Source organism: Oryctolagus cuniculus, chromosome 6 (genome assembly GCF_051225735.1).
Source record: "Oryctolagus cuniculus isolate XC-2025 breed Fujian yellow rabbit chromosome 6, ASM5122573v1, whole genome shotgun sequence".
Lineage (NCBI taxonomy): Eukaryota > Metazoa > Chordata > Mammalia > Lagomorpha > Leporidae > Oryctolagus > Oryctolagus cuniculus.
Genome location: NC_142872.1, coordinates 88,269,193 through 88,295,661, shown reverse-complemented (window position 1 = coordinate 88,295,661; position 26,469 = coordinate 88,269,193). Strand labels below are relative to the sequence as shown.

Sequence of the window (26,469 nt, the reverse complement as noted above, 5' to 3'; positions counted from 1 at the left end):
ATATGCTGAATTAGATATCAACATACACACACACAGAGTGTGATTAAGTATCTTCTTATTTAGTGTACTGTTTATGTATTCTGTCTTGATGAAAATGCGCTCAAACACAATTGATCACTGATTTTAATTTCCTTTATTGTGCGGAGACAGATGAAAAGGAAAGAGAATTAAATGAAGGATTTGCTTAGCCAGTTGTGCTTCGTCTCTTGATCCAGATGGTGAGAGCATCCTGTGTTCCATACCCCTGAACGTGCAAAGCAACAGTGCACACCTCATCCCTGGCCACACAAAGCAGTTTCCTAGGAGGTAGAGCTAAAAAGCCTCGTTCCTTACTCTTTCAATATGAGAGGATCATAATGAGCATAATTTTTATGAATCATGTAATAAAATGCAGTATCTTAGTATGTCTGTACTATATGTTTTGAAAATTAAAAAATCAATAGTAGATGTTTTTGGCATTAGTAGGACTCAGTGATCAAGTATATTCACTGCGAATTTTAATTGCAAGATGATTGACAATTTCTGCCTCTTTTTCTAGGTTTAAACATGTGACTGTTATTCAGAACTTAAAATGTGAAGTGGATGAAAGTATTGGGTAGATAGAGAATAATTGTTATTTTTATTCAATATTCTGAATATTTGCTGTAGAAATAAATAAAATTCAGGAATATGATCTGTAATTAAAAGATCCAAAATTTCTTAGGCTTCCTTTCTAATAAGAATATGGGTTTTAAGTCTTTTATTCGGCAGCCAGCATTACTCTCCTAGCCACCACATTATGAAGTCCTTTAGCTGCTGAAATTGTTTTTTTTAAGATTTGTTTTCAATCTGTTTGCTTTCCCAGGAAATTCATTCTCAATAAAAGCATAAAGCTGTTTACCCTAGGTATACATCACTATAACATCCATACAAATAATTAAAAAGTTAAATCTTGGGGCCAGCGTTGTAGTGCAGCATGTTAAGTCCCTGGCTGAGATGGCTGCGTCCCTTATAAACGGCTCCACTTGTGATCCACTTCCCTGGTAATGTGCCTGGGAAAGCAGCGGAGAATGGCCCAAGTACTTGCGCTCCTGACACTCACCTATGTGACGTGGATGTACTTCCAGGGTCATGGCTTCAGCCTGGCCCAGCCTGGGCATTGTGGCCATTTGGAGAGTGGAAAAGCAGATGGAAGATCTCGCTCTGTCTCTGTAACTCTGCCTTTCAAAGAAATAAATGAATCTCTCAAAAGAAAGAGTAAAGTCTTTGGAGACTAAATCAGGATTTCTTCTTCTAGACACCTGTCTGTGATACCCAAAGGACACGACCCCTCCTTTTTGGGTCCTATCAAGTTTCTCACCCAAGTTTCATACAGTGTGAAATACCCAAAGGACACATGTGAGTTTCTATGTGTCTTTTCCGTTTCATTCTTAACTTTGTTGTGGGATGGGGCCATGATCTTTCTGTACTTGTGTTCTCCAAGGTCAATCATGGTATCTTGATTTTTCAAGGATTTTTTTTTTTTGCTTTCAAACTTTTATTTAATGAATATAAATTTCCAAAGTACAGCTTATGGATTACAATGGCTTCCCCCCATAACGTCTCTCCCACCCGCAACCCTCCCCTTTCCCACTCCCTCTCCCCTTCCATTCACATCAAGATTCATTTTCAATTCTCTTTATCTACAGAAGATCAGTTTAGCATACATTAAGTAAAGATTTCAACAGTTTGCTCCCACACAGAAACATAAAGTGAAAAATACTGTTTGAGTACTAGTTATAGCATTAAATCTCAATGTACAGCACTCTAAGGACAAAGATCCTACATGAGGAGTAAGTGCACAGTGACTCCTGTTGTTGACTTAACAAATTGACACTCTTGTTTATGGCCTCAGTAATCACCCTAGGCTCTTGTCATGAGCTGCCAAGGCCATGGAAGCCCCCTGAGTTCACTGACTCTGATCATATTTAGACAAGGCCATGGTCAAAGTGGAAGTTCTCTCCTCCCTTCAGAGAAAGGTACCTCCTTCTTTGATGACCCGTTCTTTCCACTGGGATCTCACTCACAGAGATCTTTCATTTAGGTTTTTTTTTTTTCTCCAGAGTGTCTTGGCTTTCCATGCCTGAAATAGTCTCATGGGCTTTTCAGCCGGATCCGCATACCTTAAGGGCTGATTCTGAGGCCAGAGTGCTGTTTAGGACATCTGCCATTCTATGGGTCTCCTGTGTATCTCACTTCCCATGTTGGATCATTCTCTCCCTTTTTGATTCTATCAGCTAGTATTTGCAGACACTATTCTTGTTTATGTGATCCCTTTGGTTCTTAGTCCTATCATTATGATCAATTGTGAACAGAAATTGATCACTGGGACTAGTGAGATGGCATTGGTACATGCCACCTCGATGGGATTGAATTCGAATCCCCTGGTATGTTTCTAACTCTACCGTTTGAGGTAAGTCAGCTTGAGCATGTCCCGAATTGCACATCTCTTCCCTCTCTTATTCCCACTCTTACATTTAACAGTGATCACTTTTCAGTTAAGTTTCAGCACTTAAGAAGAATTGTGTATTGATTACAGTATTCAACCAAAAGTATTAAGTAGAACAAACAAAAAAAATACTAAGAGGGATAACATATCAAGTTGCTCATCAACAGTCAGGGTGAGGGCTGATCAAGTCACCGTTTCTCATAGTGTTCATTTCACTTTAACAGGTTTCCTTTCTGGTGCTCAGTTAGTTGTCACCTATCAAGGAGAACAAGTGGTATTTGTCCCTTTGGGATTGGCTTATTACACTGAGCATAATGTTTTCCAAATTCCTAACAGGGATCACTTTTCAGTTAAAATTTAAACACCTAAGAATAATTGTGTGTTAATTACAGAGTTCAACCAATGGTACTAGAACAAAAAAAAAATACTAAAATGGATAAAGTATTACATTGTACTTCAACCGTCAGGACAAGAGCTGATCAAGTCACTGTTTCTCATAGTGTCCATTTCATTTCAACAAGTTTCCCCCTTGGTGCTCAGTTAGTAGTCGCCGATCAGGGAGAACATATGATATTTGTCCCTTTGGGACTGGCTTAATTCACTCAGCATGATGTTTTCCAAATTCCTCCATCTTGTTGCAAATGACCGGGTTTCATTGTTTTTGACTGCTGTATAGTATTCTATAGAGTACATGTCCCATAATTTCTTTATCCAGTCTACTGTTGCTGGGCATTTGGGTTGGTTCCAGGTCTTAGCTATTGTGAATTGAGCTGCAATAAACATTAATGTGCAGACTGCTTGTTTTTGTCAAGGATTTTTATAAGGATACTTGAAAAATCTTAATGTTAGAAGAAAACTGAGTTTTGTATTCATTGTCATTGAACTTCTGGATATTTCTGCTGCATTGTCTAGAGCACAGTTAAACTTCTTACATTCTCACAGAACGCCTCAGTCATGTTCAGGAAGCCAGGAGAAGAGGGGTCTGTGAAGAACTTCTCTGAACCCTGCTTGTGTGTGCAGTGTTGTAAATAGGCACTGAAGCTGGAAGAGTAATTTATCTGTGAAACTGAGGTTCAACACAGATGCATTAAGTTGAACTGTAAAGCTCTCTCTTCATCTTATTAATATCATAGTTTCTTATTTCCAGTTCCATCAGAAAAAAAAAGTATCACATATAAAATCCTGTGAATTGAGCTGACTTGCACCTTAGAATCAGTAGGGCTATAGGTTCCAGGCCCCCATCAGCACAGACACGGAGACAGAAAAAGTGGTTTCTCCACTTGGTTTCTTGCGCATCCTTGGCAGCCAACAATTATGCTCTTTTCTGGCCCTCGGCACTGTCCAAGTTCTAGGACATCAGCTCCTTCTCCAATGAACTCCAAGATCCCCAAGTGCTAGGACACCAGCTCCTCCACCAATGAACTCTGTCAACTACTTGCAAGCAGGAGTAGATTCACACACCTTTGTCCATGGCTTCACACATCCCCCCATGTTTATTTCTACTGAACAGCTGGTACTTCTGTCTACCTTCCCCTGCTTGCGACCGTGACTGAAAGGCCTGTGGTACACAGAAATATTCTCATTAGTGTCATATGTCAATTAAGAGAGCTTGATTACATGAATTTCCCTCTTTGGAAATATTATAGAACATCCATAATCATTTTCTTCTTGTTGAAATTCAGTGTTTTAGTCTCTTGCAAGGTATTATATCATAAAGTGATCATCTTCCCAGAGATGTTTCTGTAATCTTTGTTTTTGATCTAAAATTAGTCTATTTCAAACTGGAAGAGACAGTACAAAACATTCTGGTTATTTTTTGTTTGAGAATGTATTTTTGAAAGTGCCCATTTTGGTGTGGATGATTGACATATTGGTTAAAATGTCGTCTGGGTCAGTCACATTCCATAAAAAACTGCCTGGATCCAGGTCTTGACTCTGCTTCCAATTCCAACTTGCAGCTAATATGTACCCAGGTGATGGCTCAAGTGATTGGGCTCCTGTCACCCACTTGGGAGACCTAGATTGAGTTTCTGGCTCCTCACTGTGGCCTCGTCCAGGTTTGACTCTTGCAGCCAACTGGGGAATCAAACTGCATTTGGGAATATCTGTCTGCACATTTGTCTCATTTGTTTTTATCTCTCTGCCCCTTAAATAAGCAAATAGTAAAAATAATGGTAAATAATATGAATTAACACTAAAATAAAATAAAAAAAATCCCAGCCTGAAAATTTTTTTTTCTGCCACTCTCTGAGTTGGCATCTATGACATCAAATTTGATTGTATTGCTTGCTCCCTGGTATACTGAAACTATTATATAAAGATTATTAACCCTAGCATATTGTAACTTTTAGGAAGTAAAGCCTCTGTGGAAATTAGAATTCACTTCAGAGAACATAAAATATGACAGGCTTCTTGCATCTCATACTTCAAGGACAAATGACAGAGAAATAAATAGCAGTCCAAGGTCACAGAACTTTTTCCATCCCACCATGGATCCTGAATACCAGGTTTACAATGGGACTGAAACCAATTGCAATCAATAATAGTAATCATAAGAAGTGTGTCCCTATAACTCTATGGAACTACTTTCCATAAATTTTCACTTAATGGAATTGAACTGAAAGTGGTTCTGAGGCATTCATAACATTCTCTTTGTTGTGCAGAGACACAATGCAAGAAGGCCTCTTAAATAGCAGACTTCAAGGTCAAGGAGAGGAGGCAAATTGTCTTTGTGTTTCCTCTGGTCTTGAAACATGGTTCTATGCTATGAAACCATGCTGATGGAAGGCAACAAACAAAGATATAAAGGAACACATATCATCCCTAGGAAAAGCATGCAGAGAATCAGTAGAACAAAATAAAAATATATCCAAAGGGGGAAAAAAAAAACACCTCTGTTCTGTCATAAAGAAGTAGAATAAAAGAGCCAGCAGAAACAAGGCATTCTTAGGTGAAAGATATTCAGTAATGTGTGACTAATTAATTTCATTCTGTTTATCGACACAGTTCTTTTTAACTCCATTGGCCAGAAATCGGTGCCTAAATATATAAAGAGAAAACCAATAAAAAGTAGAAAGGCACCAATGATGGCTTTCCATCACTTCCTCAGACTTACACATCTGTGCTGTTATTTCCCTTTCTACTTCACAAAGATGACTTGAGATTTTGGAAACGGCGAGCTGCTGTTTGAGAAACACATCTTTAAATAATAATTGTGCTAGGAAGGCTGATAATGGATGAAAGAGGAAGTATTCTGTTCAGAGCTGAACTGTTTTTCAGTCAGTGACATCATCTATGAGAATTCAGCTACTCTGTCGGCACAATTCTCTAATACCAGCACCTAATCTTGGGGGAAGCAGTGGAGAGCCACCTACAGCAGCTCTCAGACACTGAGCACTGCATCACCTATCAGATCAAGCCTGCCACTCTCAGCTCCCTTGGGGGAGATAAAATCAAGGGACATTTGTTCATCTCCATACCAAACACTGACTTAGTTATCTATGTCACTCTGCTTGGAAGAGAAGACCCCCAGCATTGTCTTTTGCCATGGTGTAGAATATTGAAAAGATAAAAACCTGTCTGGCTTTCTGATTATCGACAAAACATATAGATTGCAACTGACTAGCACGGGAGTGTCAAGAGCCTCCAGAGTGCCAGATTGTTTATATTTTCTGCAATGCTTTTAACACTAAATTAGAAAAGATACTAAATGGCATTGGAACTGACAGGGTGTAGAAACTGATGTCAATAAAACTATTCAGAAATGGAAGGGAGTCTTAGCTTTAAACGTCAAGTTCAAATTGATCTGTAGACAGAGAAAGACTCCCTCCTGGTAAGCAAAAATGCAGCCAAAATTCATCTATAGAGACAAAAGATGAACTTGGCGAACTCATTATAGTGTTCGTGAAGCTGTTTGATAAACTGTAGAACAGCGACAAAACTTTCCGTCAAAAGAGCAATCTGAGGCCCCCTACTCTACCTGCCAACAGTAGCTAATACCAACAGCTCTTTACAAGGAATGTTCAGGGCATGGGAAAATGAAGGAGTGATTCAGTGAGCAAGAGAGAAAGCTCTGGATCTGTCAAAGGCGTTGCTTGCAATGCCTGGTATTGGTTCTATGCCAAAACCCAATGATGCAGCAAAAAATCTGCAGTGAGCTACTCAGGAAAGATCAACATTCAGCATAGGAGAAACTTGGTTAACAATTCATTTAAAATTCTACACCTGGAATAGGGCAAGACTGAATGAGCCAAATGTCATTCATGGGTGTGATAATGACTATTAAATATTAGATCAATCGTCTCTTCCTGTCTGACTCAAAGACTACTTTGCAGATTATGCCTTCAGAGCATTTGGGATCTCATATGGGATCAACATGTTTAGGCTTACACATTTAGCTCCAAATGAGTCCAATTCTTCTGATCTTGACAAATTTTACTCCAAACAGTTTAGAGAATTTATCCATAAATCTATACTCCAAGATTGAAATTGGGATAATGTTGCTGTGAAACAGCTTGATGTGTGTGCAGGAAGAGTAGAGATACTGCATTAATATTTCCCATCAGAACCTCCAGATTGGAGGTGGAATACCAGCTTGCAGTTGCCGCACTCCAGACTCCTCTGAGAACACATGCTGAGGTCTTGCTCCCTGGCTACTCTTGTCAATGCCTGAGCATTGACAGGGCCACTGGAGCAGAACACGTATGTCTCACATGGGGCTCCTAGGAGGCTATCTTTTCTTGGGAATTACCTATTAGCTTGGGGAGACTCTCTCAAAACCACTGTGGTCTATATCTTCTCCCCAATCCTTCCTTCCTTTTCTCTTCTCACAGAGATTATATATGTAAATGTTTTTTCCTGGGGGCCAGGGCTGTGGTATAGTAGGTTCAGCCTCTACCTGTGGCGCTGGCATCCCACATGAGCACCAGTTTGTGTCCCAGCTGCTCCTTTTCAGATTAGCTCTCTACTTATGGCTTGGGAGAGCAGTGGAAGATGGCCCAAGTGCTTGGGCCCCTGCACCAGTGTGGGACACCCAGAAGAAGCTCCTGGCTCCTGGCATTGGATCAGTCCAGCTCCTGCTGTTGCAGCCTTTTGCGGAGTAAACCAGCAGATGGAAGACCGTCTCTGTGTCTCTCTGTCTGTAGCTACCTATCTATCAATCAAATAAATAAATTAATATTTAAAAAAAAAAAAAAAGCTTTTCCCTCTTTCTCTGGGCTTTTCTCTTTTTATCCTACTAGCATTATCTCAATAAATCTCTGGCAACCTAATCCTGTCATGGTGATTGCTTCTTTAGGGATCTAATTTGGCACAAGCTGGTATTTCTAACCTATAGAAGACTGCCAGAGTTTGATTCTGCCAACCACAGGCTCTACTTTTAGAAGAGCCTGGGTGATTTGTCAAAATGGGTGAAAAGAGTTAGAAAAATGTATCACGAGTTTCCTAACTGTAATGCATGTAAGATTTAAGTGATTTTCTTTCCTGGAAGTACATAAAAGGAAATGCAGAAGACATTATATTTTCTCAAGGTATCTGGCTATGTCTCATATCAGAATGGATTTGCTGCACATATATTACTGGTCCCCGAGGGATGACTAACTAACTCAGCTCATCAAAGACACTTCAGGGGAGGCTGTGAAGAATACATGTGCAATTTGGAGAGATGGAGAAGTTTGGACAAAGGCCCATCAGACTAAAACTCCCATCTCTTGTGATACTTATAGAGCACTTAGTGTGCAGCAGGCAGTGTATGGAGCACAATATATACTATTTACATATACAAACACATGGAAACATGGCAATCTTTCTGACAATCTTGTGAAAGTAACAATATCCCTTTGTTAAGGAAGAGACCCTCAAGGCTTAGTCAATTTATTTAACTCTACAAAAAATGCACCTCTGGTTAAGGGTCATGATATAAACCCAGATTTATCATCCCCCAAGAACTGCACTAATCGTAATCCCCTGCCTCCCGTCTCAGAGGAAGCATATCGAGTTCTGGATGGCCAGATTTTGATATACACTGTAAGGAGTGGTGGGAGACAGGGTCCTGTCTTTAGTTTGTGGCATCACAGTCTGTAAACTATAGACCTTTCTCCACATGTCATGAAAATCATCTGCAGGAGAATGTGTTGTGGGTGTCTGACTGCTCTCCAAGTGCACCCACAGACACTTTGCTGATGGAGTGTTTCTTGGGCAGGGCAGCCGGCAGGACCTGGCTCTACATGAAGGTAAGTGTCAGTTCAGGTGAGTAGATTACACTATCACCACAAGGCAGCACTGCAGCAGGCATGTCAAGAGCTTTCTTCATGACAACTTGGACAACTTCTGATTTCAGTTTTCACTGTGGTGGTCAGTTCCAGTGAAGCTCAGCCTGCTTCTGTGTTGCCAATCTCCCAACTAACGGAGCACTTTGGATCCTTTGCCATTCTCTTGCGGAATATCTGAGTTCAGCTTCTGCTCATACACATCCTACAACTACAGAAAATTTAGCACCTCCATCTGTTGGAAGGAAGCCATTGGGTAACTTTGGGAGTATTCTCTGTGCCTGTGACCAGTTCTGCAGGAATTGCCTATAGTAGGATCCTAGATAGTATACCCTTTTTATATTTCCTCATATCAATTTCTCTACTTCTTCATTCCCTGTGATCATCTATCTCCAAGAAAGCTCTAACCACTGTCATAAGTTTTCATTTCAGGGAAATCTAAGCAGAGGTATTGGTATAGAAAGTCTCCCTAAAAGTACTCAGGATGGGATTCCAGAACGTGTTCTCTCTTGAAGCCTGGACACATTAGAAAGTAGTGATGGAGTGCCTACATCACAAACAAGAAGTCATATGTGAGGAGGCTTGGGATGAGAGAGGAGGGAAGGAAAAGCATCAGGGTATAAAGTAGCCGAGCACTTGAACAGTATGGGGCAATGACAAATAGGAAAATTGGGCATTTCACAGGGCTTTTGTTAACTTCTCTGGAAACCTTGGGTATAGTAATTCTATTTTTTTTAAATATTTATTTATTCATTTAACTGTAAGGCAGAGTTACAGAGAGAGAAGGAGAGACAGAGAGAAAGATCTTGCATCTGCTGGTTCACTCCCAAATGGCCTCAGCTGTTAACCCAGGCACACTCTGACAGCCAGAGAACTCCACAGCAACCCTTAGGTAGCCCCTTTAGCCATAGAACAAAATGTACTAGAAATGTAGACCAGAATTAAGTCATTTGAATAAGAGCCAAGCTAATAATAATAATAATAATAATAATGACATTTTGTACAATAGTTTAGATGTGGTTGGAGACACCACATCCTGTATGAGTGCCTGTGTTAGGGCAATCCTAGCTCCATTTCCAAGTACAGCTTCCTGCTAAAGCATACCTTGGGAGACAGCAGATGATACCTCAAATACCTGGGTCCACATATGTGGAAGACTTGGTTTGAGTTCACGATCTTGGCTTCATCCTGGCCCAGCCCTGGCTGTTTCAGGCATTTGGGGAAGCAAACCAATGAATCTCTCTCTCTATCTCTCTCTCTATCTTTCAAATAACAATAACTTTAAAAAATGAAGACAGGATTTTTTTTTTAAGATTTTATTTATTTGAAAGGTAGAGTTACAGACAGTGAGAGGGAGAGACAGAGAGAAAGGTCTTCAGTCTGCTGGTTCACTCCCAAATGGCCGCGACTGGAGCTGTGCCAATCTTCCATGCAGGTGCAGGGACACAAGTACTTGGACCATTTTCTACTGCTTTCCCAGGCCATAGCAGACAGTTGGATGGGAAGAGGAGCAGCTGGGACTAGAACAAGCGCCCTTTTGGGATGCCGGTACCATAGGTGGAGGATTAACCTACTGTGCCACAGCGCAGGTCCCAGAACGTTTAATCTTGAGAGTTATCCTTTGATAAAGTAAGGGCCATTATATGAAGCAATGGCACCTTGAGACATGGGATGGGGATCGTTAAAATCTACATCAAACAATTGTTCAAGCAGAATTGCTTCTTTCCCCATAATCTTTAAAATATGTGGATACAGACTTTAGGGTTACTGGGTTAGGAACTGATGGAGGTGAGGTCTCTGACTAAGGGAGAGTTTTCCCGGGAATTCAAGCTCTGAATAACTACCTTGAGCCCTTTGTGTCAGCACAAAAATTTGCATTGTTAAGTGTCAGTCTCACTGCTCTCAGGAGCTAAGCGCTAAGTGGATAGTTTATTTGCAACTTGAGTATCCACTGGGATGTCCCTTGGTGCTTCCATGCCTGATAATAATCATGAATACATAATTGTAGCAACTATGGTCCCACAAAAGGGCAAGGAAACTCAAAAGTCAGATCCCTTAGGCATGAAGATCTGTAACACTCTACCCGATAAGCTGTGCGTATCTGAAGAAGGGCTGCACAAGTGAAGAAAATTTAGGAAGACTGATTGAAGAGGAGGATGATAAACTCCAATTACCACCTTCATATAACAGCATGGAGGACCATTGCTGTTCTACCAAGCCTTTCTGTATACAGTTATTTACTAGAACATGTAGCCAGTCCCCACCTAGAAATACAGTGATAGAGTGCGCCTAACAAGGGACATAAGATCATCTGAACAGTGCAATAGATTGGACTATAGCAGAAGTCATCTAACTCATGTTATTTTTGCCTCAACTGTAGGTGATGTGGGATAAATATGTAGGCAGCTAGCTAAATCTGCAGAGCTGGAAACACAAGTCCTCAGGTACAATTCTATCCTCCTACTTGTCAACCAAAATGTCTACTTTCCAGTTGCTTCATCTGGGACCTAAGATGACACCATGAAGATCTGGCCAATGAGCTCCACGTGGAACTTGTGGAGTGTCATTTAATTCCCAGGTGGCTTCACATCAGGAGATCCACCACCCTGAGTTCACAAGGAGGCCAATTGTGAGGAGCTTGTGTGGGCTCTCTCTCTCCCCCCCCGCCACTCCGTCCCCCTTTTCCTCCCTCTCTCCTTGCTTTCATTCTCACTCATGCTCTCATTCTAGCTCTCTCTCTCTCTCTCTTCTGCCTGTATTGTTAGTGGAGATGGGCGGGCACGTTCTTCTCCTGCAAGAAAGAATTCAGTCCTGAGACAGAGAGCAGTGATATGCAAGGTAGCAAGGTTTATTGGGGTAGGGCCTCTGTCAGAATGGATGGGACCAGAATCTGAGAGAGAGAGCGCTCTCAAAATGGGGAAAGCAAAGCTATATGGTTAAATGGAGAAAATACACCTGACAGGCTAGGTGGGCAGCTCAGCAGAGAGCTGAGTGCTGAGCGCACAGTCTGTATTCAGACTGGGGCTTATAAGAGAAGGGGTCCAGTTCTTCCTGCCATTTCTCCTTCCCCTCCTCCACTTCCTCCTCCAGGACAATAATACCACTCAGTGCTATCAGACTGGGGAGCCCATCTGGTGCTTGCCAGAGGAACTGCCCCCCAGGGTGCCTTCCTTGGAGGAAGGATGTAATGCTTTCACTGCTCAATGTTATCAGCCTAGATACCCCATTTGGTGCTAAGGAAAGAGGATTCTTTAGGGGAGCTTTCCTTGGGGGGCAAGTCTTTTGGTCCACTGCCTGCTCATGGCATGTATCTTTCTATGGGAGGGACCCATGCTCAACTGTGTGTATGTTCACTTTCTCCAACTTTAAAGTAAACTTTATTACTTTGTTCACCTCATTTGTGCCAGCTCTTAGCATGTTGATCTTTATGCATTACAAGAGCCTGGAGTTTAAAAAAAAAGAATCAATACCCCCTTACCCACATCATAGGGGCAGATGGTTTTGATATCAAGATTGGCCCCTCTAAAATATGATCCCAGGAAGTTCCCTTAAAGTTCCCCAAAAGTCCCATCTGGGTCACCATATGAAACCAGAATTTGGGGTGTCATACGATATCACTATATGCTTATTAATAAATTCCCAATATTAATAAGTCTGTGTGGGTTCTTGCTTGATATTCAGAGAAGAATTCCGAATACTGGCATAAATGAACGAGGCAGCGTGGTACATTTTAAGCTTTTATTCAGTGAGAGAAATGCATAGGAGAGTAAGAGCCTTATTTATAGGAAAATGATAAATCTAGTCTCATACCGAGTACTAGGAACCAGCCACATGGAGGAGCATCTAGGCCAGGAAGCATGGGTGGGTGGCCTGAAGGCCATGCGCTCTGGAAGCACAGGCTCACAGCCAGCCCCGTACTGGCAAAAGGTCAGAGCCAGGAAGGGGTGTGCAACCGTGTCCCAGGCTTTTTATCCACTTTCAAAGGGAGAGAGGTTAATTAGCCTGATTGACTGGTGGGCACACAGGTGTAGCCAGGTAGGGGCAGGAAGTCACAGAGGGGTGTGTGTCGCTCCCTTGCCCGAAAAGGAACGACACTGTTCGCAGCTTATTGGTCTTCAGTAGACTTTTAATAAGAAAATAACAGCGACAGAGAAAGAATGAAGGGAGGAGAGTGGACAGAAAAGCCCCCTCCTTCCTCAGCACACAGCTTATATACAAAATCCGGCCAATTGCAAGCGGGCTCAAGTCCATGCACGGAACACTCCAATCCGCTGTCTGTTCACACAGTGTGCACGCGTCCTCGGGCCAATCAGATGAGGTGTCACGCAGCAGGCAGGCTCACCGCGCGGTCCTCGGCGCCATCTTGTTGTTTACAACATTCTCAACTCCTCTGGAAAGTCCCGACCATGGGAAAGCATTGCCCTAACCGAAACTAGCAACATCCGCCTTGTGATAAAGACACAGCAATAGCTATCAGACCGACCTTGACGTGGGGGCTCCATGGCTGCGCATCCCATGAAGCCCCACAGGTGTGGTCATCCAGCTCACAAACCTAACCAATTTTAACCTGTATGCCTGCTTACATCAGTTTGAGCCATAGAAGGCCTAACTCTCCTTGCAATATTCCAATAAACAAGCTCAGCCTGACCCAATGCACTGTGCTGCAGGGCTTGCAGAGGTGCCCGCAGAACTGCTTGGCCTTTGTGCCAAAAGCCTGAAGACACTATCCTTGTAAGTGACCTCCAATCAATGGGAAAAGGATATCAGTGAGTAAAGTCTCCATGAGAATATTTCTGGAAAGTATTTTTCTTCATTTCTCAGTGGATTTGGATGAACTGAGCCCAATTGCCTCTAGCAGTGAAAGCAATAATGCATACTTACATTGGCTCTTCCTCCTTGGGTGTCTTTCTGTCTCCCTCTTTGTAACTTCTGTTTTCTTAGATCATCTCTCAGACAAACTACCTGCCCTGAAGCCCCTTCTCAGGCTCCACTTTCAGTGGAAACTACACTGAAACACACAAAATGTTTCCAAATTCTTCACTTTTTTCCTGCTTTATGACAAATGAGTGCACTCCTGCTGGAAGGGTAGCTAGATTGAATATTGGATAAGGAATATTTATTATTTAGAGCACCTCAGCAGTATGAGTCTGGGGTATGTGCCAGATTTCAGATTTCTACTGCTTTGCAGAATCTTCACCATAAAACTTGACAGAGATACTGAAAACCCACAGTCACAGGCAGAGGAGTTATTGCTGCTGGAATTTTTAAAAGTCACTCAGATAACAAATTTTTCGAGAAATCCACCGCAGAGCAAAATTGGAAGCACTGAAGGGAATATACCTTATAGACCTATAATTTTTCACCTTTCAGATTCCCTTATGTACCCAGCTCATGCCATCATTAATATTGCTTCAGGGACATTCCAAGTTGTCCCTAGTGAGCAGTCTGCTACTAGCTCTAACCACCTTCGAGGAAACGTGAAGTTCAAGCAGTGTCTAAAAGCTTAGATCAATGAGTCATGAAGAAACTAAATGGGACAGCCAGCCTTCAGTGAACTCCCAAGCCCCACATGCAGCCCAGGGAGTGCTGACAGATGTTCTCCGAGGCTCAGCGGGTAAAATCGCCCTTAGCTCTTAGCAGTTTGCACTCACAGATGACTTAGTGAAGTTTTTGTATATGCCTTATTCATGCCTTTGAAGTAAGCAATATTGCCCTCATTTTGCCAAGTAGATAAAAATAGATTAAAACTGGCATTTTATAAAACAGCAAAACCCAAATTTGGAACTCTATTGATCTTGGCTTCAGCAATATATCCCTTTTGAAGGATTCAAACTGGACTGATATGTTATACAAGAAGCTATGTTTTTTTTTGTTTTTTTTTTTTTTTTTTCCCACTACACTATGTCTTGCAGTCTGCGCCAGAAGCAAATGAAGTCAATGAGTTCTTTGAAGGACAGACTTTGGCTTTACGTTCTTGAAAGTAAAGGATGTTGTTGCATTTATTGTGCCTTGCACTTATAGAGAATCCAAAATGAATATTTACTAATCCTTCCTTATGAATAGACAAAAGAGGAGTATACACTGACAGGAGGGGACTGTGAGGTAGAGGCAGAGAGTAGAGCTGACACTTCATTTTTATCCACATGAATACAAAATTGCAGTATTATTCTTTTATCCTGATGCTGAGTTCAATGGCTCCTCATCTAGAGTGCTTATTCTAGACAATAAGGAATACATATTAATGACTTACAAAACTTCATGGTTAAAATGAATCCATTAATTAGGTTATTTTATTGGGTTACAAACTTTTTATTTGTCAAAGAGAAATAGGGAGAGAAACACACGGAAAAAGAGAGAGCTTCCATCCTCTGGTTCACTCCCTAAATACCAGCAATAGCCAGGCTGAAGCCACAAGCCTGAGAACTCAACCAAGGTCTTCCCTAATGTGGGTGACAGAAACTCAACTACTTGAACTGTCAGCAGTGCCTTCCAGGGGGTCTGTATTAGCAGAAAGTGGGAATCAGAAGCCAAACAGGGAAATGAACCCAGGTTCTCTGATGTGTAATGAGGATGTCCTAAGCAGTGTTTCAATCACTGCCTCAATTAATTATTTTAATTATTTTATTTATTTATTTATTTATCATTTTATTTGTCACATAAACAAAATTTAATTCCTGAAACTCTGGGAATTACCAGGTCTCTGAATAAATTTTCTCAGCACAATGAATGTAATGAAAACTGAGGAGTTTAGAAGAAAATTACAATGATTTATATAAATTTTCATAATCTCTGAAACTAAACACTGACATCTAAGTACCTTTTTTTTTAATTCCTGGGTTACTTATTAAAAATACAGATATCTGGACCTCACTTTGGAAATGCCAAATCAAAATAGCTAAGGGTAGAATACAGGTGTTCATAATTTATAATCAATTCCCACTTTATGAAGTGAGTGCTAGAAATGCTGGAGAAACAAAACATTGTTGCACATTGTATTCTGAATGCCCATGTTTGCACAGCAGCAAATCAGGTGGCATCTAATCTCTCATTACTCCCATTGGTCATAATTGCTCATTTCTCACGTAAGGAGAGAAATAAAGTGTGCAGAGTGGTGACTGCGGGCTTTGCTCCAACTGTACTCTGATGCCAGGGCCAGGGTGTCTGGAGACTCTCTGGACCTCTTCCTCATTATTGTCACCTTGCACCAAGAAACATTATTGCTCAGCTCCTCTTTAAAGCCCCTGATTTTTCTCCTCCAAGGGTGCAAACTTGGGCATGCATAGTCGTGCAGGGATGACAGTAGGATTTGCCAAGTTCCCTGTTCCTTTCTTTTATCTCTTTATTAAGCTACCTCCTTCCAACGGTATCAACTCCAGCTGTGTAGCTGCACTAATGGCTGATTAATTGCTCTGTTTTCAATAATGCTTTGGGGCATACATTTCTCCAGGGTCTGACCACCTTTGCTGGTATACATATATTTGCGATTAGTATTTAGGTTTTGTTCTGATCCGGAGAGAGGAGAAAGCTTTTAGAAATCCTCTTTTTCTCTACTTCTTTCTGGTGAAATAATTGTCCTTTAAATTAGCTTGATGTTTCCTGCCGCTAGGAGGCTCCAGGATGAAACTGATTAGGAGTCAGTATCTCAGCTGCCATGCCCAAAATGAAGATGCAGCCTCCTCAACAGGGCTGGTGGAGGACAGAACCCACATCCTAGGCTGGTTCACGCACCTGCAATTTAGCCTCCACAGCTTAGAGCTGGGAGATAAGAAAGCCTGAGGGTAGATATGCAGCACAGTGGTTAAGCCCACCTGGGGCGTCTGCATTCCATTTTGGAGTACCTGTGTCTGAAGTTGGGCACTGGTCTCAATAGCAGCTTCCTGCTAATGCACACCCTTGGAAGCAGTGGTGATGGCTCAAGTAATGAGTCTCTACCACCTGCGTGGGAGACCTAGATTAAGTTCCCACTACCAGCTTCATCCCAGCTCCGTCCCAGCAGTTGCAGACTTTTGAAGAGTGAACCGGGAAGTGAGGTAGTCTCTCCCCAACCCCGGCCCCGCCTCTCTCTTTCTCTCCTCTCAAAAAAAGAAAAATAATAATATAAAAAGGAATCTGGCACCTGTTCCTCCTGAGATGGTACCATTGCCCTTGACTGGGAGTTCATAGAAGGACCTCCATTTTCTTGACCACTCTCATCCAAGTGGAGATTTCCTCACATAGAGTTGGGTGGAAAAGGAGAGAACAGGTCACAGTCAGCTGTAACAAAGTGCTCTAAGCAAAGATTAATAGCTTTCCTCCCCCCAAAAAGAGTATGTTTCCTTTCTTCATACCATTAGCACAATTTGTCAGCCTTACATCTGTTTTTTTTTGGAATATTAATAAATAGTTTAATATAATTATTATTTTCAGATATATGCTATTATGTAATAGTTCAAATGTTTTATAAATAATCCATTTATGCCTGTGTCCACATTCCTTTTTAAAATTTTATTTAAGGTCTACAAATTTCACATATACAGATTTAGGAACATAGAGATACTCCCCACCCTACACACCCTCCTGTGCAAGCTCCCATGCTTCTTCCTCATCTTTCTCCTATTCCCACTCTTAATTTTTACAAAGATCCATTTTCAGTGTGCTTTATATTCATAAGATTAACCCTACACTAAATAAATAGTTCAACAAATAGTATGAAGAATAAAGCAATGCTCAGTAGTTATTGTGGTCTTGCTGGGAGCCAGTCTATGTAGCTTCTGGTCTCTCTTGTCTTGATTTTTTTTTTTTTGATTTTTTTTTTTTTTTTTTTGACAGGCAGAGTGGACAGTGAGAGAGAGAGACAGAGAGAAAGGTCTTCCTTTGCCGTTGGTTCACCCTCCAATGGCCGCCGCTGCAGCCGGCGCACCGCGCTGATCCTGGCAGGAGCCAGGAGCCAGGTGCTTTTCCTGGTCTCCCATGGGGTGCAGGGCCCAAGCACCTGGGCCATCCTCCACTGCACTCCCTGGCCATAGCAGAGAGCTGGCCTGGAAGAGGGGCAACCGGGACAGAATCCGGCGCCCCAACCGGGACTAGAACCCGGTGTGCCGGCGCCGCAAGGTGGAGGATTAGCCTATTGAGCCACGGCGCCGGCCTCTTGTCTTGATTTTTAAGACCTTTGGACATCTGAGAGCATTGAAATCTCTATCTGTGATATCAGTTGCAAATAACTTTTCTTAGTGGGTCATTTGTCTTTTTATATATCTTCTGGAGTGCTATTTTGCCGTGAAATTTAAAAATAAAATTTGTGTAGCTTAGTTATTCATTTTCCTGTTATTATTTTGGACTTTCAATATTCCTTGCAAAAACAGTCTTCACCCTTATGTTACAATATAATTCACTAATTTTTTTTCCTAGTAAGTGTATGTTTCTTAAATTTATTTATTTATTTATTTAAGGTACAGGGAGATACAGATAAAGATAGAAATCTTCCATGTGCTGGTTCATTCCCCAAATGCCCATAGTGGTTGAGGTCGGGTGGGGATCAAAACCTGGAGCAGGGGAAATAATTCAGGTCCTCCTGTGAGTGGCAGGAATCCAATTACCTGAGCCATCTTCTGCTGCCTCCTAGGGTCTGCATTTGCAGGAAACAGGAATTAGAAGCCAGAGCCAGTCGTTCTTGTTTATTAATTTTTTAGTACTAGTTTTAAAATGAGTTTATGTAGCTCCAGACCAAAAAAAATGGAATCAAATATACTGGATTACATTGGTATCATAAATATATGCATTAACGTGAAAAGCAATGGTATTTTGGGATGCACTTTTTATTTTTACTTTTTAAGAGTTATTTTATATTTGAAAGACAGAGTTACAGAGAGAGAGAGACAGAGAGAGAGGTCTTCCATCCGCTGGTTCACTCCACAGATGACAACAACAGCCGGAGCTGCGCCAATCCAAAGTCATGAGCAAAGAGCTTCTTCCAGGTATCCCACGTGGGTGCAGGGGCCCAAGGACTTGGGCCATCTTCCATTGCCTTCCCAGGCCATAGCAGAGAGCTTGATTGGAAGAGGAGCAGCCGGGACTAGAACCGGTGCCCATAGGATGCTGGAGCTTCAGGCCAGGGCATTAACCCACTGCGCCACAGCACTGGCCTCAGGATGCACTTTTTATATTCAAACTCAAAAAAGTTTCTTAATTTAATGGAGATTGCCTTTTAATTTAGTGTTCTCTCCCTTTTGATGGTATTTTAGATTTTTCCTCATTTAGACTTCACATTTTTCATGTTAAAAATATTCTTTGATGTTTTGTTTTTGTTATTGCCTAATAAACATTTTTTCCTTGTAATACATATCACAGCTTGTTATTTTGGGGTAAAAAGAATCTATTGAATTTTGAGTTTTAACTTTTGCAACTTGATAATTTACAGATTCTCTTGTTGTCTGTGTCAGGTTTTACACTGATTGATTTTGGTTTGCAAGGTGCACTATTATTTAATCAACAAATAAAAACACATTTTCCTCTTTCCTTTTAGTTTTTATGTCTCAAATTATTGACATTGTCTGAAGGATTGATTATTCCTCCACTATAATACTAAGTAGTGGTACTGTAGTCATTCTTGCCTTCTTCCTGGTTTTAGTGGGAAAGAGAAAAATGTTTCTTTGTTAAATAAGATGCTAACGTTTGTTTGGTTTTATTTCCTGGTATAAATACCTCTTAGTCCCAGTGAATTTTTAAAATGTATTGTTTAAATCTGTTTGCTAACAATTTATATTGTGATTGACGACTTGTAATTCGAATGATTGTACTTGTTAATGAGATGTAGATGATGAGGATGCCAGCTTAGACTGGAACAGAAATATATCATTTGAATAAGAAAAAAGTAAGAGAGAACTCATAAAATTAGGCTAGGATGATCGAGATCACACTGAGGTTAATATATTCTTAAGTGGTGAAATAAGAAATCAGTGAAGACTTTTGAGCAGAAAAAATGGTATTATTAAGGTAATGCTTAATAAAGATTGGCTGTGATGTGCAAGGTGGACTGGAGGAAATCTGAGGAGAGCTACACCAACGATATGCAATAGGAATTACATGCTAAAGTTGTAAGATCTGACAGAGTGAGTGAAGACAAGATAAGAATAAAAATGTGCTAAGCATGATTTTGAAGTCTTAAGTCTGGAAGAATGATTATGTTATCAAGAATGATTATGTTCAGTGAGCAGGCTGATGTGTAAAGAAAGATGATCTTTGGAAGGTAAATAACTCACACCCCCATTCCATCATCTCAAGAATTGGCTCTGTTTGCTGGATTGGTTGCTATTGGCTCTGGTTTTCAGCTTTGTCTAAAAAACTTGTTTTTCCTATGTTAAAGAGAAATCTGAAGTTGCTAACCCCTACTGAGAGCACCAATTACTTCAGTGTTCAGTGTTCAAATATGAGTTCAGTAATCACTGGAAACGGTGACTCCAATCTCAGGAACAAGATAAAACAATACTTCCTCTGACTTGTCTCAGTATAGTGGGTTAAACAACTTGAGTCAGATCAGTGGAATGTTATTTACATTGAAGTTGGGAAATGATAAAGCTATTCAAGCCAAGAGGAAGATTGATAATGAAAACTTATCTGAAAAATGATGTACTACATACAGAGTAAAAGCCAAGGAAATCATTACACTAAACAATTCATCTACTTAGTGGTTACCCATCAGACTAAGGCAAATTATGTAAGTGAGCTAAGTCTTCGAAAAGCAATACGAGTGCTTTGGCCCAGAGATCTCAGCAGTACATGGTATCAGTTCTGCTGAAGTTCCTGCCTCTGCTTGGTAGCAATGCACAGTTGGTGCCATGCAGACATGAAGGGCTTCATTGAAACTGGATGAGAGAAAAGAAGTTGCAGAGGGAGTGTGTTCTAGACTCACACTTGTGGGGACGCCCAAGTTTTTATAAAATATACTTTTGATCTCCAATAAACACTAACAATATTGAATTTGGAGGGCATGCTCGTTAGACTGAATTGAATTCACAGTAATATAGAATAAAAAAACTTATAAAATTGTAAGATCAAGTGGCCCGACATAGGTGCATAAATTCTGAAATGCTTCAGGAAAAGTAAAATAGGATTCCCCAGTTTTTAAGGGCAATATAATATCTTTACATGGTTTTATAATATTAGCTACCCTTAAGTAAGAAGCATAATACACACACATATATACACACATATAAAATATCTATGAACAAATTACATATATATATATGGTCTTATGATATCAGCTATATGTTCAGTATATATGGTATTTTTAAAGGTTTATTTATTTATTTGAAAGACAGAGTTACAGAGAGGCAGAGACAGAGAGAAAGGTCTTCCATCTGCTGGCTCACTCTCCAGATGGCCACAATAGTTGGAGCTGGGCCATTCTGAAATGAGGGGCCAGGAGCTTCTTCTGGGTCTCCCATGCCAAGTGCAGGAGCCCAAGGACTTGGGTCATCTTCTACTGCTTTCCCAGGACATAGCAGAGAGCTGGATGGGAAGTGGAGCAGTCAGGACTTGAACTGGTACCTATATGGGATGCCACATGGCAGGTGGCAGCTTTATCCACGATGCCACACATATATATGTGTGTGTGTGTGTGCGTGTGTGTGTTTTATACATATATAAAACAGTATAAACAAATATTGTAAACATAAGAATGGAGAAAAAGCCTGGTGTTATTCTTCTGTATTTTGCAAAGAAATTCCAGTGGTCATGAAGATTTGAGTTGAGAAAACACATATCAGAAAAGGCTCAGCAAATCACTGACTTATTTTGCTTGAAATTGGAGCAAGCGCAGCGGAGTATACATGTTCACATATACATACCTCATAAGTTTCTTCTATGCCAAAATATTTAGAGAAGTGTATATTTTATCACAAGAGAAAAACTGGGGGAAAAGAGTAAGAGAAGATATACAGAGTAACTTCCTATGACTCACATAAGTTCTATCCTCTCCAAGGAAGTGAAAGACACTGTAACCAGAATACACGTAAACGTCATCTTGCACATCCATTGCTCCACTCTTCCTCCCTTGAATGAGTTCCTCCACCAATGTTCCTTAGTGTACAGAAATTTATCTTTCAGTTTCAGGAAAATCTTAAGTTCACATTTTCATAATTGAATCAGAAGGCTCAGAAGAAATTCTCCTAAACAAGACCTAACACAAAAATCTACCTTATACATGTATATCATGTATATGCATATATATTTTTATTACATATGTATTTGCTCAATTCATCATTGTGAACCATATAAGGATTTTGATGCATTTCCTTTGTTGTCAAGTTTGTTCTTGTCTAGAAGTATTTCAATAATAATATACAAACTATTTATTGGAGTTAAGCTCCAGAAAAATTAATAAAACAGTATCCTTGAACCACATTTATTGACTGCCTAAAATATGCCATATTTTTTCATAAATGAATGCACATATTTTGCTAGTAACAGGTTTTATTATTGACACTTTGTTTGCTGAAAAAAATTTTCTAGATTTTATATATATGTGTGTGTATATATATATATTTTTTTATTTGACAGGTAGAGTTATAGACAGAGAGACAAAGAAAGGTCTTCCTTCCGTTGGTTCATCCCCCCAAATGGCCGCTACGGTCTGTGCTACACTAATGCAAAGCCAGGAGCCAGGTGCTTCTTCCTGGTCTCCCATGAGGGTGTAGGGGCCCAAGCACTTGGGCGATCCTCCACTGCCTTCCCGGGGCACAGCAGAGAGCTGGACTGGAAGAGGAGCAACAGGGACAAGAATCCAGAGCCCACATGGGATACTGGCGCTTCAGGCAGAGGATTAACCAAGTAAGCCACGGCGCTGGCCCCTCCTAGATTATATATTGAGAGCACAGAGACTGTGTACACCTTTAGGGAAGAGATCATTCTTGTTTGTTCTTAATTTTACAGATGAGGAAATGAAATATTCAAGATAAGCACTCACAGTTGTGGAACAAGCTAGCTTCTATACTATCATAACTCACCCTATAATCAAATATGGAAATATTTTTCATAATGACTTTTTCATCATCAATAATGCTAAACAGCTCAAAAATAGAAAGATATTTTGAGACTCACATAACCAAGCAATACCTCTCATATCAAAGTATTATTGTAAATAATGAAATAAATTTTAAAAATTTTTTTAACTTTTATTTAATAAATATATATTTCCAAAGTACAGCTTTTGGATTACAATGGCTTTCCCCCCCCATAACTTCCCTTCCACTTGCAACCCTCCCATCTCCTGCTCCCTCTCCCATCCCATTCACATCAAGATTGATAGAAAAGAAAGATTTTCAGTAAGTCAAATTTTTAAAAAATTGCTTTCTGGGGATGATGTGTCTGAACAATTTGGCCAGGGGTGAGGGAGGTTTCTAGGAGCAGAATTATTGACTTTATAATTTTTTTAACTTTTATTTAGTAAATATAAATTTCCAAAGTACAGTTTATGGATTACAATGGCTTTCTCCCCCCATAACTTCCCTCCCACTCGCACCCCTCCCATCTCCCACTCCCTCTCCCAAATTAATGAAAGAAATTTAAAGTAAGCGGGTGGGCAGTTAATTTATTCAGTTCTTGATGCTTTATAAAATTGCTTGATTAATAAAAGCTCTAACACCTGAGTCTCTAAAGAGGTAAAATACATGAAATACCTAAGAATAGGGGTGTTTCATTAAAAAAAAAACAGTATGCATTATCTCATTCAAGGCTTATTGATAAAAATCTGAATTGGTTCTTTTCATCAGGCTTAGAGAAAAGTAGAATTCCCTTGGGAAATTTTCTCTGCTTTCCTCAAGGCTGTAGAACTTGGTTTTATATAGATTAATAATCCTAGAATTTAATCCTCAAAGAAATGTTTAATAGTCTGAGGGATTATGGGGCACTGCCAGTGATTTCTATGAAATACTGTCTTTTACTTGTTTTCAGCATAGCAAAAAAGAACCTCATATAATCATCATGTCCCTCCTCAATATAGTTTCCATCACTCTGTGAGTTTATCATGAAGAAGAATGGTGCTTTGATTAAAAAAAGGAACACCACCGCTGCTATAGTCCAACCTCACCAAGGGCAGCTCTGCACATATTTCTTTTACTCTTCTTCCCATAAATGTGATAGGAAGCAATGGTAAAATACATCAGATTATGACAATTTTGCAGGGGCTGCTATATGTCTTCAGTTCCTCATGAAACATTCATAAAATGTTTCTAACTATTGCCATGTATATGCTCTAATCTTCAGTTTTCCTTCTTTATAAAAATGTAGAAGTATGTTAATAGAGCAAAGTCTATAAGCCTGTGGTCCATCAACCCAGAGTTGTTAATTCATTAGCATGGTTCTAAGATTTAAGCAGAAAGAATAAATAAGGAATGTAATGTATTCAGTCTTTCCTTGCTATACTTTTTTATACTAACGATCACTGTTTTGGTTCAGTGTCTCATCATACCTAACTTGATGTATTGTAATGATCCTCTTCCACTTGATTTACATGCTTCCTAGGTCTTGCTTCTAGAATGCATTCTTTATATTGTCCAGACTTATCAGCTCTGCACTCAGCTCTCTCATTGCCCTGGACTCCCAAGCCTTCTGAATTGTTGGTATTTTCTGCTTTGCTCCCATTTCCAAACCCATCCATTGTGAATGTACTCATATCTCCTCTCCTACATTCAATATTCCTAGATTCCAATGTTAAATGAACTTGGTCACCTTTGTCCCATATTTTCTTTTTTATAGAAAGCTTTTATTTAATAAATATAAATTTCATGGGTACAGCTTTTGGAATATAGCAGTTCCTCCACCAATATCTGCCCTCCCACCCCAACTCCCATCCAACATCCTACTCTCTCTCTCCTCCCATTCTTCATTAAGATTCATTTTAATTATCTTTATATATAGAAGATTAGCTATATACTAAGTAAAGATTTCAACAGTTTGCACCCACACAGACACACAAAGTATAAAATACTGTTTGAGAACAAGTTTTACCATTAATTCTCATAGTACAGAGGTCCTACATGTGGAGCAAGTGTACAGTGACACCTGTTATTGATTTAACAATTGACACTCTTATTTATGACATCAGTGATCACCGAGGCTCTTGTTATGAGCAGCCAAGGCTATGGAAGACTTTTGAATCCACAAACTCTGACATTATTAGGGCCATAATCAAAGTGGAAGTTCTCTCCTCCCTTCAGAGAACGGTATCTCCTTCTTTGATGTTTCCTTCTTTCCACTGGGATCTCATTCACAGAGATTTTTCATGTAAGCCATTTTTGCCACAGTGTCTTGTGAAATACTCTCATTTCAGGCATGGAAACATATATTCTTCTGATTATGGGCTTCATGGTATTTCTTGCCCATGTCATGTGATTGTGATTTGATAAAAAACCCTTATTGATAAAAATGGATGAGTTTCCAGTAGGTTGAAGTAAATTAATGTTGCAGAAATATTCATGAGAATCTGTATTTCACAATACTTGGAATTTCTCCCATCTTTAATCGTTAGCTTTACAGTGATGCATCGTTTGATGACAGGGATGCATTCTGAGAAATCGTACAGTGCACTTCCACAAATGACGGTGGCTACATTGTCACAAGGTAATATAATGTCATGGAATCACCGTCATTTATAGGCCCTTGCTTGACCAAAATGTTGTTATGCAGTATGTGACTGTATTTCTTTCACATTATTCCATCAGAGTATTTCTGCTACATTTAGGAGCTACTATTTTATATGTTTTAATCACTTTAAATATGCAAAATTCATTTGATTATTTACAATTATTATCAGCATTTTTTCTATTTATTTATTTGACAGGTAGAGTTATAGACAGCGAGAGAGAGAGACAGCGATAAAGGTCTTCCTTCTGTTGGTTCACTTTCCAAATGGCCACCACAGCCAGCGCTGCGCTGATCTGAAGCCAGGAGCCAGGTCCTTCTTCTTGGTCTCCCATGTGGGTGCAGGGGCCCAAGCACCTGGGCCATCCTCCACTGCCCTCCCGGCCCACAGCAGATAGTTGGACTGGAAGAGGAGCAGCCGGGACTAGAACCTGGTGCCCAAATGGAATGCCAGCGCTGCAGGTAGAGAATTAACCAAATGAGCCATGGCGCGGGCCCTTATCAGCATATTTTTAACACTGGAAACCTTTTTGGGCCAAGTGAAGTGTTCCCAAAATTGATATTGGTCTTTCTTTTAACATTATTACTAATGTAAAGGGTTTTAAATATCTTCCATGTGTTGGGCAAAAACTATGACCTCAAGAGACTGTATAAACACAGAACTAGTCATATGGGTCATTGCTTAGGACCTGTATTTGGAAATGATCCATATGTAAATAATGAGAAAATATCTTTTGTTTCTGTTGAGGAAACATGCGGATGATATAAGCCCATCAATATTATTGGCTCTGTTGTAGATTTTGAAAAGGTGCACAAAATTGAATCTGATCAGAAACTGGTTTACCCACCCCTTTTGCCACTGAATCTAATCAAAACAAACTTATGTCACAAAAGCACATTCACTCAACAATTCAATTATGTAAAACTTTTAATAGCCATTCTATACCAGAGCATACAACAAGCTAAATTCTACATAGCTCTTTATCCAAACCCTCATGACCAGACATGTTTCCTAATGCAAAAAAAAAAAAAAAAATTTTAAGAAAATAAAACAGTGTATACATCTTCTTCTGCAAAATACCCTCCAGAGGGAAAGTGAGTTGTATCCCATAATCAAAC

The 26,469-nt window shown here is 40.1% G+C and overlaps 1 long non-coding RNA gene across 5 annotated transcripts in view; it reads left to right on the top strand.

The window, feature by feature from the left end:
- The window catches only part of LOC149126224 (uncharacterized), a 155,679-nt gene that overhangs the window by 19,228 nt on the left and 109,982 nt on the right, over positions 1-26,469 (top strand). For 2 of the 5 annotated variants that reach the window (XR_016235694.1, XR_016235700.1), the window contains one exon: positions 151-688. The exons of the other annotated variants lie outside the window; for them this stretch is intronic. This is a non-coding gene — a long non-coding RNA (uncharacterized LOC149126224). Of the gene's footprint in view, positions 1-150; positions 689-26,469 lie in introns of those variants that run through there. 5 annotated transcript variants of the gene reach the window in all.